Raw genomic sequence first — 14,946 nt, forward strand, 5'->3', positions numbered from 1 at the left:
ACACATGTATCAATTTAATCATGGAGCATTGAGAAATCAATCGCGTGGAAATTAAATTCTGAACATACATGTACATTTACCAGATGTATTAGATTTAATCAAAGAAAAACATACATTGTTTTAAGCATTAAAGATAACACATTTGAGACAAAAGAGAAGCATGTATATATACATATATATATGTGTGGATCGTATACAAATATAGGTCATTGTATATCCAAAATGTGACCTCTCCTACATCATAAAATCATCTCCTATCCCTAGGGCTAGTGGCTGGAGAATGTCGACTGGATGCTCCCTCCTGATCTAGCCGTGAAGGTGGACCCATGGGTGTGTAGCGCGATACAGATCGTGAGTGACTCCGAGAGGAACTCCTGCGATCCCTATCCATAAGGATCGCACGATAGGTGGTAGCCTCGGTCTGAGCCGCTGCTAGATCTCGCCGTGCTTGCTGGAGGTCCTCTGATAGGATTCTCTCTCTCTGTCGTGCCTACTGGAGGTCCTCTGATAGGACTCTCTCTCTCTCCCTCCATATATCTACCTGTACTCGAAATGGGAAAAACAAATCCTCATGCCGACCCGCGCTCCCCTGAGGCCTATAGGCAATCTGTGAGGAACTGGGGATCTGTGCTATCATGGAAATATCTATCATTGTCTGCTGAATCAGGGAATGCCATTCCTGCACATTAGCTGTGGTAGTAGAATAGATTTTTGTTAGTACCATTCTATATCATCAAAACATTAATCAATCAATATAAAACTACTATACCTGGATCTCCCTCGCCCCAGTAGGGATCATGATATGGTAGTATCTGTGCCTGGGAACCGCTAGGCTCCCCTCGCTCGAATAATCTATCCACGATGGGTGTAGGTTGGACGGTACTAGGGATAGGCCTCCGTATCGCCTCATGTTCCCCCTGTTGGGGAATAAGAGGTGGATCTAGTGCTATGGTATCGTCTCCTGAATGGTGGGGAGCTGCATCTGACTCCTCCTCATCATCTCTATCCTCCTCCTCATCGTCCTCCTCATCATCCTCATCCTCGTCCTCATCCGCATCATCACCTGCATCTCCCTCGTCCTCCTCTCTATCTGTATCCTCCTCCTCCTCCTCGGCACTGGGCTGATCACCTGTAGGTGGATCAGGATCTCCCGCCTCCTCATGACCCTCTCCCTCCTCTGGCTCCTCTGACCTGGATCCCTGGTCCTCGTCTTGCTCTCCATGTCTCCATGGGCCTGGATAGCCTGTCGAATGATCTAGTGGAAAGATAGGACCTGGATATGATCTCATAAACCATGAGACGTACCTCCGCTGTGCTCCTGGCTCTGTAGAATAGTCAGTGACTACATCCTGATCAGATCCCTCTAAGTCTGTGGTCTCGATGTCATCTATCATCGGTCTCGCTACTGCTCTAGGTCTGGGAAGGACCCGTGAGTGTCAAGTATAGATGGGCACATCGGCTGGAACACACTGCTCTAGTCCGAACTGCCTCCATACTCGGTCAAAGTAGAAAGGGACTATGATGTGTGCATATCATCCCCGCAGTAGGCGGTTCCTCTATAGGCATGCTAACTATCTCTCCATCCCATCCCATCTGTGCATCCGTAGGTAAGGTCTCCACACTGTCACCTCGGCTGTCACTCTGTCAAAAATCACTCTCCAATATAACAAATCCCCAAATCTCCACTCGCTGGTAAGTGGATAAGCGAACACCCTAGGTCGCTCGCTCGCTGTACTCAGTGGAAAGCTGACGGGCCTGGTGCATGTGAAGTGCTCTAAAATCCACACCTACAGAAGTGTGCATGTCATCAAACTGCAACCCTGTCCGAATACGTACTCCTCAAGGTCGTGATAGAGATGTGCAAGCATACTCCGACCCCAAGCATACACTCTCCTGTGTCTCTAAATTGCTCTGATACACCATGTGAGACCCCCATGCATGTGTGTCCCTCGCCCATTAGGGCAGACGGCTAGTGCTATGATGGCTATCATAAGGCATCTCAGAAGGGGTACCTCCCTTGTAGGATGTAAGAGCCAGCTGACCATGATGCGACCTCTCATCTCGCTCGGCATGACTCTCCCTATGCAATACACCTGCTCTCTCTGATGATCCTCCACTGAACGATCGGTCACGTATGTAACAGTCGCTCCTCTGATAGGCAGACGAAGTATACGGTACACATCCTCAAGTGTGACCATCAACTCCCCTACTGGAAGATGAAATGTGCATGTGTCAGGATCCCATCGCTCCATCAATGCCCTTAGCATCGCAGGATGGAACCGAATGGCTGGCATGAGGATCACATACCATAATCCTACTATCGACAGTGTGTCTCTCTCTGACTGAGTAAGCCGTGGAATCTGATCTCGTAAACTGTGAAGAATATGTCCCGCTGTATGCTCTCTCATGTACGGAAGGCCCTGCAACACAAAAACATAACCGTAATCAGTACTCAATCATCAAAATCGCTAATGCAAACTGTCAAACATCATGTGCTAGTCCTGAAACCCCTCGCCAAGCCCTGATTGGGGACCATAGTGTCCTGTCAGGGACCATGGCGCCCTGTTAGGGACCATGGCGCCCTGAGGGGACCATGGCCATGTGGGCTCCGCTGCACTAAATAGTATTCTGAAATCAACAAAGTGACGAATACAAGTGTCACTTTCGAGGTATATACTCTCGTTTGTTTATTCTTACTTTTTGAAACCCTAATTTTCCTCTACCATTCATTTTATCATAACTTGAGTTTGGGAGATGCGATTTTCGAGCTGTTTGTTGCGTTGGAATCGTATTTTCCTTCGCCTACTCTCGGGATGTTCCAAAAAGTGCTCTGATGAAGCCTATTTAGTGAACACCCCTCATCAATACTACCTTACACAATTTGTTGCAAGTAAACATGCTACCCTGTTTCACCTCCCTAATAAGCAAGTCGAAATAGGGGGGGGCATATAGCTACTCACAGATTTCATCACTTTCTCTAGTAAGAATTAGGTGATTTTGTGATCTAACGTGTGTTTTGTAGGGTGCGGTTCCTAACTATGTACTGCAGATGCTGTTGGGGGCTTCGTCCGACAACTTATGGATATATCCTTTTTCAAATAATGTTTACTTTCTGTACTTTAGCTTGCATATGCACGTAGTACTCATATGACTGCTAAAGTGGGGGCTAAATGTAGCATCATAAATTGTACGCACTTGCTAAAGCAGTACAATTTAACACCTAGTTTAGCACCCGCCTTGGCACAATTGCACTTTGCATGGCATTTCCCCTTTTAGTACTTAATTAATCAAATTAATTAGGTCTAAGGTCCTATTTCATCATTCTCTACATCATAAAGTTGGGCCCTTTCACTAAAGCGCGCCCTTCGCATCTTATTCTTCCAATACATCACTCAATCAAAAACCCTAATTAGGCCCTATTCTGAGCTTGGGGGCTTGATTTCGGGGGTCAAAACATCTCAAAATCACCTGTAACTTCGAGATTCTCTCTAAAATCATCATATCTGACGGCCCTGAAAATTTGGTGAAAAGTTGTCGGGAGCGTGGCGCCTGGAGTGCACACGGTCCCGGACATTTTTCCCGAAATTTTAGGAGCACGATCCAATCATAAAATAAAGCTTAACCCCAAGAAATTGGTGGGATATTCAATCTCTAGGTCGGCCAAAATATGAATTTACGATCTAGGGTTTCCTACATAAGAGCTCTCTTTCTTCATTTGAAGGGATCGGAATTTTGTTTTCAGGAACTTCATATGCAGCGAAAGAGCAGATCTTTGAAGACTTCAACATCTATCAAATTCATTCATCCACTTAGGGCTTGGAAGACATTGAAGAACAATAGGAGATTACCGACTGAAGATTGGCTTGTACTCCTCCCTTGAGGGTTGGGTATGATTTCATGTTGTTTTCATGTCTTTACATAAGCTTCAATACATCATTTATTCATGCTTTAGATCACTTTGGATCTTGATTTAGAGCATTCACGTTATCATTTACAAGCAATTAGGGTTTACTTTCTAGGTTGCTCTAGTTTGCTTTCTTGCATTTTAGGACCTTGCACACACACTAGGTCTGCACACACAATACATTTTACAAAACAACTTGGCTATTCGTGGAGGTGGAAATCACTGAAGCGGGGGTTTGACTAAGGCAAAACCCTATATAGCCGCCCATACACCCTTTTTCAGATATCATTGCAGGTTTTGGGATTCAGACGACGCCACGGGATACAGATCCGGAGAGAGAAGGTCGAGACAACACTCTGTATCAAATTGTAGAGCAGAAGACTGGGATAGGGGCGTTGGGTGCCCTGGTCCTGCCAGGACAGGGGCGCTGGGTGCCCTGGTCCCTGGGATAGAGGTGCTGGGCGCCCTGGTCCTCCGGACAGACAGCTTTCAGACAGCTTTCCGACAGTGTTCCAGAGTGCAGAACAGCAGTTTTCGGTGCAGTTTTCAGGACAGTGGCACCCGCGCCCCCGTCCCGAACATTTTCAGTCTGATTTTGACTCCGGGTACACATCTGCATTCTTATTTCATCCTTGTATTTATAGCTGTTCATTTTTTAATCTCAATTCTGCAATCTTGTTATTAGTTCATACTTGCATTACTTGATCTTACAATTTCAACAAGGGAATAGAAATCCTAATAGATATCCCGTGGCTCTCTCTTTCACAAAAAGAAGTAGCCAATTGTATGATATCTCTAGGCTCTTTCGTATTCCGTAATGTGTGTCAAAAGGTAGGATTAGGGCATGTTAACCTAGTCTCGCTTTTTCCCCCACACATTTTCTTCATACCTACATTTAATAGCTCTATGCCCAAACATGTTGCAAGTGTAACAATAACCATTAAAGGTTCTAGGTTTGTTTCCTTGATAGGCATTAGGTCTATAACCATTAACAATATTAGATCTACAAACATTAGCAATATGTCCTGGCTTAGGACAGTTAAAGCATACTGGTTTGTAGGGTTTCTTACCGGTAGATTTTTGGGTCTTAGGTGCAGATTTACCTTCATGCATGATGTCTTTTGTATCAAAAGGCTCACCTTACTCAAATGTTCTATAACCCAAGCCATGTGTATCTCCATTCTTCCTTTGTGAGTAGATTTTCTCATGAAGCATAGTAGAGCTCTTGTTAAACTTGCAAGTGTTTCATTAGCATCAACGAGTTCCTTTGTAAGATCTTCATTCTTTTTTGTCAGGCTTTCTCTTAGAGAGATTTCCATGTCTAGATTAGCCTTTATTTCTTCTTTTTCTTATTGTTCCTCATGAAGATGATGATACAGAGTTCCAACCTCCTAGTTTAGCTTAAAGATCTCATGTTCTTTTTCTCTGATCTTGTCTTTAGTTGTCCTCCTTGCTTCAAGATCTTGACTCATCCTGATGGTTAGGGCTTCCAACTCTCTCCTCAGGTTTGCCTTCTCATCATTCAGTTTTTCAACTTTAGTAACCAATGCATCCATGTTTGCTTCAGTAGAAGAACTATTTTTAGTAAACTCCATCATTTATTCTGCATTCTCTCTTCTCTTAGCAAGTCAGGCTTTATACTTGCCTTTCAGTGTATCTAGGGCTTCTTCAAATTTTGCATGTTGGTTAGACAACTCATTATAACTCATATCCCCCATGATAGCCTTAGGGATCTTTGCCAAGTGGTTAAGCCTTAAGGAAATTAGGCTCTGATACCAATTGATAAACTTATAAGGCACTGAGAGGGGGGGTGAATCAGTGCAAGAAAAAACCACAACACAAATTTGATCATCACTTTAAATAACTTAAAGCTTAATAAACATAAAATAAATATCACCACATAATCTAACACTCAATATATCAAGCTCCACATAACACAAATATTTATACGTGGAAACCCAAAAGGGAAAACCCACGATGGGAGTTAATAACCACAAGATTCACTATCTGTAGAATAGAAATCTTTGACTGGTTAAGGTCTTAGAAATATGCCCGATTAGGAGTAGACCCTGTTAGGAGTCACCTAGTTAAGGAATTTACCTCAACGCTATTAAAAGATTTTCCCTATTAGGAGCAACCTCGGAAGAGGATTTAGACTCAAGTTAATGAGCTACCCTGTTAGGGGATTTACAATTTAAGGCCTATTAGAACCTACTTGATTAAGAGATTTGATTGCTGCAACTATTAGGAAAGCAATAGTAAAATGATCGGCATGTAGCACCTTTGTGCTTGATGAGATCCACTTCAGTTTTGCTCAATACATCAACAACACATCCATACAGAGCTTCTCAGATTACCGCACAATCAAAACTCTCAATATTCGCTCATGATCTCATACTTCATCTCATAACTCATCACACTTTTTATAGGCATCAACTTAGTCAGCTAACAACCCTGGAGCAATTTCCTAGGTTCAATGAATCTAGTGAATCTTGCACTACACACTTTATTTATGTCGGTCATCAACATAACAACTTAAAAAATAAAACATTATGTGTATCGGTTTACCGATCTTAGTGACTTTGTTCTACCGGTTAGTTGTTCTTCATGATTGACTGCTCTATACATCATAACTTTCTCATCCTATTGAATCTATCACTGCGGTGTGAAACATAGCTACCTGATACAATCTCCAATACTCCTACCAAACTGCATCAGCTAACTCTTCATTAATCGCTCATACTGGTTGCTTGAATACAACTCTGTTCTTGTTTACCAGTTGAAGTCCTATTTGTTGGTTCACTAGTAAACTGTCTCATCTACTAGTTATGCTTTACCAATTGACCTAAAAGATTTAGATGATTATAAAAACATAGTTACCATCAATTACAACATAAAACACACCATCAATCAACCTATTACATCAAAACATCATCATCAAGCTAACTGTTGCAATTTATGCTCCTTCATTTACTTGTTGTCTTCTTTAATCAAAGTCTCACACCTCAATTTTCTAAGGAAAAAAATCAAGTGTAGATTGTGTGTTTGGAAAGATTGTGCTTGGTGTATGCTCTTCCCTCACCTTCTATGGATCTTGGGTGATAAAAAATTGTGCAATCTTTCACTTTTGTTTAGATTAGATTCTCAAAAGTTAGGATACAAGTATTCTCTCCCCTTGCACGTCCGTGTGACCTTGGGTGTAAGTGAAACTGTACTAGATTTTTTAGAAAAAAGTACTCACCCAAGGGAATGACCCAAGTGATATTTTCTTTCATTCCACTATATAAATAATCATGATTTTGGTTAAAGTCATAATCAACTGGTGTAGTTATGTTATACCAATGATTTCTCTTAGTATCTCCATGCAAATACCTTCACAATCTTTGATGAAAGTCAAAATCCCCTAGTGCATGTTGATTGGGGCCAAACTGTTGCACACCTTGACACATTACAAAATGATACAACACTCCTTCAATTTCCAGGGGCAACTGAGTGTGCACCATACTATCATTTAGCTTAGAATACAGTTATTAAGTTAGATCCTCAAGGCTACTTTGGGGAAGAGGGGATCCTTAACCGCAAAAGTGAAAAAAATTTAAAATATTAAGTGTCTACTAGTAAAAACCTTTCTAAGGAACCTATAGACCATAAAATAGTAAAAAGAAAGGGTGTATCTTCTGGTGAAAAATTCTTTGAGGTTCTAGAATATGAGTACTGCCCTCTTCCTCTCATTGACATGCAAGTTCTTGATAGGTCACCAATTCTCATAGATCAAACAAGAGAAATCAACTTGGGTACCATGGATAATCCACATATCACTCATGTAGTTTCCTCTCTATCTGACAAAGAATTTCAGGTCTTCCCTTAGATCCTTCATAGATGGCCTATCAACTTTGCATGGTCTTATGCAGACATACCCAAACTCGATCTTGAGATTGTAGTACATCATTTGGTAGTCAATCTAGATGCCAATCCTATTAAGAGATGCATCCCAGGATCACACTATTGGTTAAGGTAGAGTTGGAAAAATGATTAGAAGTCAATTTCATCAGACCAATTGATTATTTAAAATTGATCTCCAACATGGTAGCTATCTCCAAACCCAACAAGGTTATACGAGTGTGTATAGATTTTAGAGATCTCAATAAAGCCTATCCTAAAGATGAATTTACACTTCCCAACATCAACATCCTCATCGATTTGACAATAAAACATGAAATGCTTTCCCTCATGGATGACTTTTTAGGATATAACCAGATAAAAATTACAGAAGAAGACTAATACGAAACAATATTCACAACTTTGTGGGGAACATTCTACCATCAAGTTATGACATTTGGTCTCAAGAATGCAGACGCTACATAACAATACCCATGACAATGATTTTCCATGAACTCATGCACAAGATACTATAAGATTATGTATATGACATATTAGGCAAGTAAAAAACAAGAGCAAAACACCCAACTATCCTTGAGTAAATCTTTGAACGCTTGGCTAAGTACAAGTTATGTCTCAATCCTAAAAAGTGTGTGTTTAGAGTTACATTAGGTAAGCTCCTAGGCTTTATAGTTTACAAGTGTGGCATGAAGGTTGACCCCAAGAAGGTCATTGTAATTCCTACCAAAATATCGTAGAGAAAACAACCAATGTAACTAACAAATAGAGATAAATTTTTTTTTTAAAACATCAACTAATAGAACATAATAAAATATCAATACTCTAAATCATAGATTAACATCTACAAGAATACTTAGAACATCATGAACATTACCATATCCATATAAATATATAACGCGAGAGGAAATAACATCACAACCAATGTCCATTTATTCTAACATATATATACTCATTCCCTAGGGTATCTCAATGTCACTACTTAACAACTTTTAACATATGAGCCCATGTCCAACTATAAGCACATAATACAATCATTTCCTAATCAATTACTTTTTTATTGACCATGAGAATTGCTAACATCATATGCATATTCTAACATATCCCATTATCCTTAAGTTCACTTTAAAACACCAAATCCAAATGTTCCTAATTTCCCATTTCTTCACTAACCATCTAGCATCATATAAATCCTATCTAAAAAACAAGCAAATCTAATTCATTTCATTTCCTAGATCCATCATACACCCTATAAAGATGATATTTTCACCAATATGGATGGCTACCGGTATGTATTCACTACTATGGATGGCTACCGATATGCAAGGTGTATGCAAGATGCAAGCATAAGAAAGCATAGAGACAACTAAAGGTAAGACTGGTTATGTCAACCGGTATATCATGATCAACATGTATGCATTGTCAACCAGTAAATAGGGTCACCGGTGAGCATGCATGAATAAGAAAAAGAAAAACTAGCAGAGTGAATGATTGTCAGATCACATTGAGTGTGAACAAAGAACTGGGAGCAATCCAAGTTAGCTTGAAGTAACTAGAAGAATAGTGAAGAGATGATACGAGGGCTGACTGGTCATTGCATGATTGGTAGGGAAAGAATATCAGTAGCATAAAGTGAAAACCGGTAGTGTGTTTTTTGGTCAGTGCATAAGCCTGAACCGACATAGCGAACTAAGGTGGATGCCAATGGAGATGACACATAGGATCCAAGTGGCTAATGTGTAGTGCTCGGTGAAGAATGAGTTGGTAAGGTAGTTGTCGACTATTTCTGCATTTAATGTCGACCCCGTAAATCATGGGATGATGACATAAGTTTGCACCTTGAAGTAGAATGATAGAATAAGATTGAGATTGGTGATGGAATGAAAGATGTAGGACATCGATTAGCAAATCAAATTTGGTGAAGAAAATATCCAGAGCATTTATGGTGAGTGACAAAAAGCAGAGTCGTGTTTGCCAAATATAGTAAGTGTGTTCTGGAAGGAATGGAAATGGTAGTGAAGCTTGATTTTTTGCAGGTTGTCAATCATGGAGAGGATATCCAATGTGATTTGATATGGTTTGTGGCAGGTAGAAGAAACCCTAACCACAGATAGTTTGAACCTCATTCTGGAGGGAAAGCCTATGTATAAATATGCAAATTGAAGAGATGATATGGGATGCTAGTTGCAAGAAGAGAGTGTGCTTGAGAAAGAAGAGAAATAATTAGTTTGAGAGTTCATCATAGAAGATTGAATTGGATGAGTATCTAAAGGTAGAATTGGTAAGAGGCTTTAACTGGTAGAGACAGGGAAACCGGTGAACTGTTATAGAGTTAACAGTAAAGGGTACTAGCAATGATTGAATCGGTAGGAAGACATCACAGAGTGAAAGAGTATAGATTGAGGATCAGGGGAAGTTAAGAAAGGCAGAGGCTGACCGGTAAGGGATTAGAGAGAGTGAATTGATAACTGGTGAAACAAATAAGAGTTGTAACTGGTAGGGATAAATTGAATAGGTGTTACAAAACTCATTTGTAACAAGGTACTTTCATTATAATAAGTTGTTATTGCATTGTATATCACTGAGTTGGTTCTTAGTGCAGGGGTTGGTGCTCCTTTGGGTTGGTTCCCATAAATAGTTAGGGGTTGGTGCCCTAAATCAGTAGGGGTTGGCTCCCTAAATTAGTGTAATATTGTTGTTTCATTGTGAGGTTGGATTGGAGCAGTAGACTCTAGCAGCTTTTCTCAGTGAGGTTTTTCCCACATTGGGTTTTTCTCATATAACAGGTGTTATGTGGTGTGTCTTTTGTGTATGATTGATTGTTAGTGTTCTCATTGTTACCAGTCACACACACACACACACACACACACACACACACACACACACACACACACACACACACACTACCTGAGTTTGTTTGAAATCACTGATTCAGCCCCCTTCTCAGTGACATATTGTGTTCTACAATCTATACATCAAGTACTAACTTATCTCCCCAATAAGAATAATTCAAACAAGATTATTTCATAACTCCATTTCCTACAATAAGAATACACATAGCTATCCATTTCAAATCTAATTTCTCATACAGATCTCAATCTCTTTCCTACTTAGAAATCATTGTCACAGTATGGACCATCCAATGAGTACAATATCTTTTCCATTACAAGAATCATAGTCTCTACATCATCATGTCCTAATGCATATGAATACAAGGTATAAGAGTACATAATATCTTTACATTGCAAAGTCTTCATGATACATTAAACTATCTCAATACATTATAAATCAGCTCCATATCTATCTCCATATTGAAGAATAATAGAATCCATGTCCAACCACACTATCATCCAAATAAGAACTTCCCAATGGAAGAAGGCATCAAACCAATCAACCATGTGGAACCATTAGGAACCACCCCCTGGGCTAGGAGATGACATGGGGTTCCAACTCACACTCAAGACCTAGGCTGACACCTAACAACCAAGGGACTCAACATGACACCTGCAAGATAACATTCAAGAACAATGGATCAAATCAAATCACAAGGATAATTATAAATCAATAAACTCCCAGAGGCATAATTAACAACAAGGCTTAAGGTTCATGGACATGTGTAGGAAAAGAGTTTCATCACAAGTAGTCATAATGGGAACCTAGGAACTTGTCCCGAAATCTGTGATACCCATGCGGAGCCGTCTCAACCTATGAGTAATCAAGGGAGTTCAGCCTACCTAGATCACCAAGGTCTTCTCAACCATTCTCGAATCAACATAATCATCCCAGGGACATGAGTTGAGGCCACAAATCTCTTTTCCTTTTTTATCTTATTAAGGTGACTCCTAATTACCCAAACCCACTAATCAATTATTAGGGTTATCACTTACAATTACAAAGGAAATCTCTTCATGTGGTTCCCTTGGGTCTAGATCCCCTCCTAGAGATCCATTTCTCATGACCCTGGTCCTACACATGCAAGATCCCACTCCCCCTAACCATGGACCAAGACCTTAGGGTGAAAACATAGCCAAAATACATCCACATCATGCAAGGTCTCCAAAGACATGAATACAGTCACAACATCACTGATATAATTTGAAACATAATATGAAGCATACACCTGTATACAAAGCAAGAGCCTCCACCAAACCAATACAAAAATGAACCAAGGAAATTACATGAGATCAAAAGATAATCCATAAGCAATTCCAATCCTAAATAGTGAGCATAATCATCCAACTGGAGCTCTTATACAAAACATTCCTCAACAACAAGTCATTCTTCTTCTTGTTAGAGCTAATGCGCATATAAGCAAAACCCTCAATGATAAGGAACTAAACATCTTACTAGAGTAAAAATAAAATATAATATGAGAAATAAAATATCAAATGACATCTTTGAGAATCCAAATAAATCACAAGAAGCCTTTGGTAAAGCCCAAAATCTGAAAAAGCATTCACACTGAGCAAAACTGACAAAATTAATAACTCAGGGTAGAATAGCACATCAAAAACCTAAAATGGTGCATTTGGGAGACATTTTATCTCTTCCATGACATATTTTATCATTTTGGGGCCGTAATTTAGCGTTTTGAGTCCAAACATTAGTGTTTTGTGTCTAGAAGGCAAAAATCAGGGGAAATGGACAATACAAGTGACAAAACTTGCCTAGTTCACACATAGGCCTGCAAAATTGATAAATAACTCTCCCAAAATATGTGGGAGGACAAAAGAGGACTGATACAACATGAAATTAGATTCGAGTTTAACAACCAAAACTATGCACCTCATGCACATAGACTTACACCAAACACACCCAGATTGCACAAAACTTCACCAAAATCACATAAAAACATATGGGAATGCCATAGAGCTTAAAGAGATACAAAATATCAATACAAAGGCACTTGAGATCCGATAAAAACCACAAGGAAGGGAATTCACAATCTATAAAGGAAAATGTAGAATAAATATTCCCGACTACAACCAAGATTCCTAATTTGCCAACCACATACATATACACATATATATAAATAAATATTTCCCCAATTAAGAAATAAATAATATAATGTCAAATAGATATCCCCATTTATCTCTGAAGACAATCCTTGAGAAGACACAAAGAAGACAAATCTTTCCTAGAAATCAAAATGCAGAATAAGAAACGAGCTCCGGCCTGGAAAGGATTGAAGCAATGACCAAGTAATTCGAAGTAGAGTAACAATCAAATCCAAAACTCCAGCAATCCAACTCCAAGCTCAAAACAATCAAGAATTCAAAAATATTCAAGCTACATTTGCAAGGATGCCAACCACAACAACGCACAACCAAAGCCAATCAATAAAAAAAATAAACAAAAACTATAGGAATGCACCAACCAATCAAAATATTCTATAAAACTATATATTATACCTACCATGCATGATATCGAGGAAAGTAATATTTAATAATATTATTTACTCACCTCCCACAATTCAGCCAAAAGGGTAAAAGGGTAGGTAAATAATATAATATATTCAATAACCATATAATAACAAAGTTTAATAACAATAATATTGTAAACATTAGAAAATTAATAATAAATCAAACCCAATAGAATACTAGAGTGGGTAATAAATATAATATCAAAGGGATGAATAATAAATCAAATAAAACTATATAAATAAACTCCACAATAATTATTTAATTAACTAGAAACAATTAGATAAAATCAAATAAATAATAAATCATAATTAAACAATAAATAGATAATAAATAATCAATTAAACAATGAATCATCAAAACCATTTAAATTAAATAAATAGAATAAACTAAAATAAAATAAAATAAACATTAGAACCCAATAAATAGATAATACCAATTATTAAATAAAAATAAATAATAAATCATCAAATAATATTAATACTTAATACAACCACTTAATAAACTATACAATAAAATCAATTATTAATTTAATCAAAGAACCATGCTCACAAGACCACACCATAAGGGTCCTAACAATGACAATGCACCACAAGACAACTCTAAACATAACTCAATTGACAAGACGACAACTTAAGCCTAGAGTGTGTGACGGAAACACATGCCATCTCCAACAACTTGCCATTGGGATAAGTCACACCTAGACTTGTGAGACCAGGTGGAGTCGATGCCTAGTACCTGCAATCCTGCATCCACCACTACACACAATGTAATATATATATATATATATATATACACACACACAACACCAATACATCTTAAATTATTAGGCAAGTGATAGAGAATCACAACATCATATCGTGCTTGCAATGAGTGGTATGACATCATATCTAATCACGAAGATACTAGAAGACAATCACAAACATCGTAGCATCAATTAAAACATCACAATCATAGAGTAGGGTTAGAGTAATCATAATGTCAACAAATTCCCATAAGCAATATGATCCATCATGAATAATGAACACATATAAATAATCAAATATAAATCCATCATCATATCTAGTACAATCATGAAATAGGATTAGTACATAACATGATACCATCAAATCATCATAAACTAGACTAAGCTAGATCAATATAATCCTTTGATATACATAAAGATAAGATGAATCAGGGAGGGGAACTACAGTCATAGAAATCTTAGAAATGCCCCCTCCAAAAACATTATGGAATTTGTGCAGCTTGCAAGGTAAATTACAATCAGCTAGATGCTTCATCCCCCAAGTTGCAGATAAATGATATCCATTTACACATCTCCTCAGAAAGGGTATAATATTTAAGTAGGATACTCAATCCTAGCAAGCATGTGATAAGATAAAGGAATATCTGGCACATCCCTTGAAGAACACAAATGGACACTAAGAGGCGGGGTGAATCAGTGTATTTTAAAACTTTTAACTATTTGTGTAAGTACTGAACCTACAAATTAATTGAGAACACACACACACACACACAAATCAACCCACAACACAAAATATACAAGGAAAACCCAATGTGGGAAAAACCTCAGTGAGAATAACTACTAGAGTCTACTGCTCCAATCCAACCTCAGAGTAAATAATAGTTTACAATATTTAGGGCACCAACCTCTGATTTTATGAGCACCTACTCAAAGGAGCACCTACCCCTGCTCTGAGCACCCAATGAGTGATTTTCAGTGAT

The sequence above is a fragment of the Cryptomeria japonica genome, chromosome 8 (genome assembly GCF_030272615.1).
Source record: "Cryptomeria japonica chromosome 8, Sugi_1.0, whole genome shotgun sequence".
Lineage (NCBI taxonomy): Eukaryota > Viridiplantae > Streptophyta > Pinopsida > Cupressales > Cupressaceae > Cryptomeria > Cryptomeria japonica.